Genomic DNA, 8,629 nt, shown 5'->3' on the forward strand with positions numbered 1-8,629 from the left:
ATATTCTGTTCAGTTAATCAAAAAAATTGACTTTATTCCCGACATTCCAACTTTTTTCTTGAAATCGTATTTCAACTTTATTCTTGACATTTTGACTTTTTTCTGAAATTGCAAAATGAAAAAAAAAAATGTTTTTTTCTCCTACCTGGCCCAAATCCTCTTCCTTACCTTAATGACAACTGTGAGGAGGTGAATTTATTTTTTATAACTCATCCGTTTAGATTATATTTAGGCTTAAAGTTCTGCATAATTTAGGGCACGGCCACTTTGGGTGATAGTATCTCAGTGCTGCAATCAGCCCGCCTTTTTTCTTTTTCTTTAAGTAATTTTTGTCCTTTTCCAGCTTTATTCGATAATGGTAGAGCAACAGAGTGACAGGGGGGAAGACATGCAGGAAAGAGCTCCGAGCAGGATTTGAACCCAGGTCAGCTGCGTTGCAAAGACTAAGCCTTGATGGTATGTTCTCTAATTAATAACTAATGAGCCACTGGGACGCACATGCTCCACCTTTTTGACCCTTTTTTGGGATTATCCAGGATTTAGGAGCAGCCAGGCACTGCCAAAATGGTGACAGTTGGACCTGAAGGAACCACCCAGTTTAGGCTTCATTTCGGCTCTTTGGACAGCTGTGGTTGATGCATAGACTAATAATAAATAAATAATAGATGTAGTGACCGTGACGTCTTTGTGGCCACAACGTCTATAACTGTAAACAAGCTAAAACAGCGTAATGGTGACACATGTTAAATGGTTCTCTGTTGTTCTGCCCTTTGGTTTATCTTTGTGAGTCATAAAACGGTTGCAAGAGTTCAAGTCCTGCCCCAAACTCTGTGTTAAGTTACAGTAATGGTGTCTGGTGCTACTGTGACGATGTCTCCTTCCACTGTGCCCTTGGCTGATGGAGACCACCCTCTGTCCTCCGTCCCGCTTCCTGTGCCGGCGCGGGGCAAGCTGCCCAGAATCCCAAATGTCAGCGGATGGCTTAAGTAATGACAGCTGCTGCCGCATCTTGAATGTCTGCCGCCACATTCCGAGAAGTGTTGAAAAGGACAAAGTGACATTTGCAGCGGGGTTCTTGTCTCCTCTTCCACCAGGCCGCCCCTTGTTTCCTGACCTGCTGTGACCATGAATCTACATAGGACACTAGCCTGCTTACCAGGCCAAACATCATGCTGTGATTGACATTCATCATTTATTGATGGGCTGTTCTTTAATTGCAGCGGGAGAGTGCTGGGCTCCTCTGCTCTCACACTGGCTGATCCGTGGGGAGGGCCCTCCTACCGAGGGCCCACATTTACTCTGCGCGCTGGGAGCACCGATGTTGACTTATAATGGTTGTGACACACAAAAAATAACCTGCAGGGTTGATTTTTCTCCGCTTTTCATTTTGTTAGCCCTTCACTCTCTGCTTACACTTCTTCTATTCTTACTCCAGCTGACACAATAGGCGAGTGAGTGGGGGGCAGGAATGAAATAATTAACCGCTGAATGGAAGCGGAGTGAGAGAGGGCTTGGATTGGCATGTGAGCCTCATCGAGGGCCTCTTAACCTGAATATACAGATGACTGTAACAGATCTACTACAGAGATGTTTAATAGGAAGGGAAAGCCCAGCTATATTCATGAGGTGATATACTCCATATAAAAACCAACCAGGATATTTATCCACACGTGTTCTGCAATTAAACTTTTCACTCAGCAAGTCCTGCAAAGATTAGATCTCTGATTCCTGCCTTGTAAACCTAAACTAATCCCTCAATGTGCTTCTTCCTGCATCCATGGTGCTCTTTCTCCTGTTTACAAGCACTCGCACAGGACTATCCTCTTTCTCATCTAATCTGGATCTGGCACAGGATTAATTTGCCTCCATATGCAGCTGCGACTGGTTAATTTTGGCTCCAAGACGTCAGTGATTGAGCTGTGATGGTCACAATCCTTCCGAAAACCTCACATTTTATATATATATATATATATCATATATATATATATGTATATATATATATATATATATATATATATATATGTATATATATATATATATATATATATATATATATATACTTGAATATTATTACTTACTATTATATTACTTGAATATAATATAATATATATAATTACTTGAAACTACTATAACTTTAAATTCCTGTGTAGGAAGGATTTGTTTTTCCCCATTGTGGGACTAATTATGGTATCTTAATCTTAATCTTAACTAAACAAGTCATTGTTACTGTGCTGGCCTCTCAATTGACCTATGGCTAAGCCACACCCCCAAACGCGATGAGCCAATCACAGTGCGCATAGCTAACTCAATACACTCGGACATTCTCTGCTTCCACATCCATTGAAATGCATTGGAGTTAGTCCGTTTTCAATCATTTTTATGTGTTTTTTGTTGAGATTTTAAGTTTAAAATGGTCAAACGGTGTGCATGGGGTACATGCAACTCTGACACAAGGTATAGCCCAATAATATGGGAGCAGTAACCCGGTTCCCTATGGCAGTGATTCCCAACCGCTGTTCCGCGGCACACAAGTGTGCCGTAAGAAATCAATATCTATCAATATCAAATCCAGCCACTCCGTCTTAACGAGCGCTAACGAGGTTGGCCGGCTCGTTAACAAGAGCCTCTTGTTAACGAGCCGGCCGACCTCGTTAGCGGCAGTTAGCTCTGTAGCAGCACAGTGTGTATGGGCTGCTGCTGCAGGAGGTGTTCACTTAGCGATCACTGTTTGTTTACAACAAGCACCAGAATGAGCGGTGTCAGTGGGGTGAAAAGATGAGTGAAAACCTCTAACCTGTTAATGAAGGCCCTTTTGGTGACTTCGAGATGATATTTCATTTTTCTGTCTCCAAAAGTGATTAATTGCCTCCTGTGAAATTTCTCTGACTGTCACAGGTGCCATAGCGCCCGTCACCGAATGTTGACAGTTTGTCCGAGTGAGTGGAGGGGGCGGGGCTTAGCCATAGGTCAATTGTATTTCTGCATAATAATGCCATTGGTCAAGGGATTTTAGATGCTTTTGCACAGATTTGGCCAAGAAATATATCAAGTTCTGTAGAACTGGTTGTATGTCAAGTAAAGTCATGAAACAGCTGTTGAAACAAGTCTTGCAATCAAGCAAACATTAAATCTTTTTAAAGATTTTTTCTCTCCATTTTTTATTGCATGTATCCTGTCTGAATGCCTTAATTATCACACGGTGTGCAAAACTTACTCCAGTTTCTTGGCTGCAAAGAAGTTCAGCTAAAATTGGTTAAAATAAAGTTAATTTTAAGTTTAAGTATAAATCATGCATCAGAGTGTCAGGGTAAAGCTCCCCTGATTGTTATTTAACCCCGGTGACAACCTGAGGACACATCAGCAGGGTAAACCCGGATTGATGCTGTGTCTCCACTGACAAGGTCACTAAACCCTCGAGCTCTGGCTTGTGCCCCCATCATGTTACCTCTTTGCCGCTTTTAACACTTCAGTGACGTACGATTGCTGCAAAGACAAGAAAATCAATCTGTGCAAGCAGCTGTTGAGAAAGCAATACGCTGTCTGTTCCTGTTGTGCACACTCAGTATCAAATTGTTTCTCCCCTGACTTGAAAGGTTGTTCGAGAACAAACTGGAGGAAAACAAGGATTTTTCCGTCTTCCCATCTCCGGACACTTTGGGGCCACATACTATTTTTAAAGCAAAAAAAATAGCTATATGGGACATTGGTTGGAGCCAGCTGGGTTTACAAGAGGACATTTGACAATTTCTTTTCTCTCAGCCGTACAGTCCACAGCTCACACAGTCTAACCTCTTCTTCAGTGGCTTCATGAGTCACTGAATGCAGAGTAAATTTCACCGTAATTTTCTCTATAGACTCTTAAGAAAATTATGATCATTTTTAGGCCTCGAAACAAACCAAACAACGGCCACTCAAATTTTCTTTAACGGAAATTGTCGTCCTTGTTTTAGTTGAACATACTAATTAATAATGAATATATTCAGTAGTGGAATGTAACTAAGTACTTTACTTAAGTAAAATTTTGAGGTACTTTACTTGAGTATTTAAATTTTATGTAACTTTATACTTCTACTTCACTAAATTTAGAGGCATATTGTACTTTTTACTCCACTACATTTAGCTGACAGCTTTAGATGTAACATAAAAAACACGCTCAACATAGAATGATTAGAGATTTTTTTTATTTAACCACATAATTAAGTATAGTTCAAATGAGGCCTGTCTTTATGAAATGAGAATGCTGCCTACATGATATAATATACATAATAATATTTTTGGAATATATAAAACAATCTGAGTGGGTCTATTCTGCATAACGTTACTTTTACTTTTGATACTTTTGAATCCATGATTTTTACTTGTAGTGGAGTAATAATACTTTTTTTTTTAGCTAATACTTTTATTTAAATAAAGGATCTGAATACTTCTTCCACAATAAATCAGTTTTTAGCTAATTTATCGACTTAATGAAGATTAAACTGCCAGATTTAACCAAGTGGGTGTTTCCCTGGTCTGGTTAGTATGAACAAACAGACAGATAAACAAAGCCACAGCCACAGCCAGGATAAGACCTTTATCCAGAATATAAATGATGTGATACCACAACATATCCTCGGGCCATATCCATGAAACTCTCGTAAAATTCGAGCCAAAGTAGTTAAATTAGATTCATAAAGTTTAGCGCAGCAGAATCACATTACTGCTGCTTTATTGTCAGCTGTGTTCCAGGTGAGTCAATGGAAATCAATATTAATGAGGCGTACATAGCTTTAAAACCCACCATGATTAAACATGCATGGGGGCACAGTGGATTTGCAGAAATAATCATGAGTGTAACTGAATGAATTCATCTTGTTTGTATTTTTTGATTAAAATGTATAAAAGGGGCATACTTAATTTAGATACACAAGGGCTTAAAATGCTGTATTTTCCTCGGTAGATTTGTATTTTTTAAGTGCTTGTGAATGCAGCTCTGAAATGTCTGCATGACAAACTAGCCAGCGGGCTAAAAGGTCGACTACCCCCATACAAACACATTTTCAGGGCTTTTTACGCTGACAAATTTGCTGTCAAGAGACTTTAGGGATCATGTTTTTGGGATTGGACATCTGCATGACAACCCTCAGCAACAGAGTGGCCATTATATCCGCCAGTGGCAGTGCTCTAGTTGCATTTCAATGTGAGGCATCTCCATTTTAAGTATCTCTAAGTCCATTTCATCTGAGCTGCTTAGCAGTTAATCAGCTGACAGAAACAGGGCAGAGGAAATGTGTTATCCTGTTGAGTATGTACCTTTTTTTTTTTCTTCCAAGAAAATCTTTTCCTGTCCTCTCCTTGCAGCTGAGAGGTAAAAATACAACAATGAAAAAAAACAACCTCTTCTACAACTGAATGACTAATAATAGTTCAAGCATTAGTCATTTCTACTGTGGCAACAGGACCCGCACAACTGAGCCTCACAGCATTGCATGTCCACTTTCATGTCCCTTATTTCATTCAGGAGTCAAAAGAGCTACATTGTTGTGTGGTTTTGCTTACACCTTAGCATGCCTTGGTTACAGTAGCATGTAGGATGGACATTTCATCCTACGGTACCCAAAAGTAGAGTCAGGAGGCCGAACAGGGCTGATCAAACAATCTGTAGGTCTAGAGGCCAGCCAGAGGAACACGAGGAGCCGGGCCAGGCGAACAGATCAGGAGGGGTAATAGGGAGACATAATGGTAATTAGACCAGGTACAGAGAGAACACAATATGTGATGAGGGTGACTGTAAATGAGAAGCAGCTTTTGTGGATAGATGACTGGGTCAGGTGACGGAGGGGGGGACTCAGTACTGACAGCTGGTGGACAGGTGAGGCACTACAGGGAGGTTAGTACACACAACACACACATTTCACTTCTTGAACTGCTCATACAAACATCTTCACACTCGACACTGCATTGTTGTGACCCCTATATAACTATATGTGTTATTCCCTAACAGCTATTTGGGACCAACAGGTGCATCTCAATACATTAGAATATGATGGAAAAGTCAATTTCCAGTAGTTCAAGTCAAACAGCCCCAACCAAGTATTGAGTCATATAGATGGACATACTTTTCAGAAACCAACATTTAAATATAAAACATACTTTTTAAAATTGGTCTTTTGTAATATTATTTTTTTTATGAGACATTGAATTTTAGGTCTTCAATAAATGCCATTATCATTATAATTAGAAGAAATTAAATAAATGAAGACATGAAATTCTGTGTGTAATGGATCTATATAATGTCTTATTTCCACTTTTAAAATTTAATTACTGACATAAATAAACTTTTCTATGATATTCTAATTAATTGCGATGCACCTGTATTTCTGAGAATAAAAGCACTTCCTTTGGTTCTCAGCAATACAAGTTGATCAGATTAACAGTTGTTGAGGACATTAAAGGACAGAAATACAGGCAGTCAGTTTTTGGTAAGCAACAGCAGAATATATATATATATATATAGATATTAATATATATATATAGATATCCAAGACTATCACAGACTGGGGACTGGTCATTGTTCCAACATCCCATTGGTCCAACGCTCCAGTAGTTCAATAATACACACTGGCGTCCCATGACTCCCAATGTCCTTAAAAAATAATTACGAAATGCTGTGTTAGAAAAGATAACTTCTCCAGACTGTTGAGCTGTCAGACCAGTGAGACTTCAGAAGGTTGGCATGTCACCCTCCCACTGCTGCCTTTTCCTCTACTCATAGCTTAACAAATTAGACTTTTTCTTTCTTGGTTTATGTCGGTGCATGTCACGACAGAACTCCACTGTTGAATTTCAGCCTGCATGCAAGTTTTTTCAGCCTAATATGGTTGAAATGGAGCAGCTTATATTGGTAGAAAGAGCAACAAGTTAGCATAGAGCTGAGTGTTTAAATGTTTAGGAAGAAAGTGTGTTTCTTCCTAAACATGCGATGGGAATACCAAAATAAAGGCATCACAAAGATGATGATATGGATCGAGGTTTTGCTTGCACATTTTTTAGTTGTTTTCACTGCAGCTGCTCTCTGCTCCTTATTGCGTGTGTGCAAAGCCCCGCCTTCTTTAAAACACAGAGAGGAGAGAATAAATTGATAAAGTGCAACCAAAGAACAAACAACAAATATAAAGATAATAGAATATCTCATATCAGATTTGTTTTAGATACATAGACATCTTTGCCAACAACAAAAAAGGTTAATCAAACAATCTTTATTGCTGCTCTATATTCTTTTTTATACAGTAGGCTCTCCTTCATAGCACCACATCAGAAAGGACCTGCATCATTCTCTGCAGGAAACTGCATGGCCGGGTTGTTTTTTCACACACATATTTAAGCATTATATGTAAAACAGCAGCTCAACTGAATTGAATTATCATCGTAAGATGTAAAGTTGAAATGTTTTCACAGGAAACAATCAAAGGCTTCCCAGTTTTTCCGTGTTTTCCAGCTAATATATGCTGACTCTGATGAAAGAGCAGGTCTCTTCTCTGTGGCACAAAGTAAACATCTCCGGTGAAGCCGCAGACTCATCTGACTTGAGTGGACGCCTCGAGGAAGGAGTGGTATTATTAGATTACCTGTGATGAAGTGACTTAGATGTTATTGCCATCTGCCTGGTTGTTATGAGGTGCAGGTGTGTGTGTGTGTGTGTGTGTGTGTTGGGTTTGATCCGTGTGTGCACTTTAATACGTGTGTAAACTTATTAATGTAATAAATTGGCATTGTGAATATGCTATCTTCTTGGAAATCTACAATTACCATCCATGACAACAGGACTTTCTTAGAAATTTCACGCTACCCTCGTCTTCACAGGTCTAATTCTCCGTCCTCCTGCACCAACCTTGGTCTAATTGCATTTACTTGTTGAAGCAAATCCCATCTGGGAAATTCAATACACATTCTGAATTAATCGTCCTCTCTACATTATGGCTTGAGTCTCCTGGCACCTCTGTTTTACTATGAAAAACACTATAAAAATACATAAATGTGAAGGCAGGTTAATTAATATGAGGATAATGTTTTAAGTGGACTGGTGACCTGTTATGGCATTTTTTACTGCAAAAATCAGTGTGCTAATGCTGGACTTGCAGGGACAAAACAAGCAGAGATAAAGGCCAGTGCTGTATATTTAAACAGGTCACAGCTTTATTTTAAAGACACCAAAGAAAAGCCTGTTTTTTACAAGAAATTTTATGTAAATGTCGACAAAATGAGGCTTACACTCAAGGCAATGGTGGTTATTGTTAAATACAGAGCAAGGGAAAATATTTAATATATTAAATGTGTGGAAGGAGAATAGATTGTAAAATTTCTTCAAATAATTTTCCTCAGTGTTTGTTAATATTTTGTTAAAGGACACACATCTCACATATTTCAGATTTTCCCAGATACAACTGATCGTCATTTCTTCACACTATAGGAAGTGACATCACATGTTGACAGCGTGGCTCAGGCACGCCTCCCTGGAAATAAGGAGAGGGGAGATTGCATGAGATAAACCGTGGCAGATTCAGAGGCAGTCGTTGGATTGGCATGGCTGTGTGCAGCTCAGCACTGAGATCTACATCCACGAGGCTCCTGCCTGGACATCTGGATTCTG

The sequence above is a fragment of the Centropristis striata genome, chromosome 3 (assembly GCF_030273125.1).
Source record: "Centropristis striata isolate RG_2023a ecotype Rhode Island chromosome 3, C.striata_1.0, whole genome shotgun sequence".
NCBI classification, from domain to species: Eukaryota; Metazoa; Chordata; class Actinopteri; order Perciformes; family Serranidae; genus Centropristis; species Centropristis striata.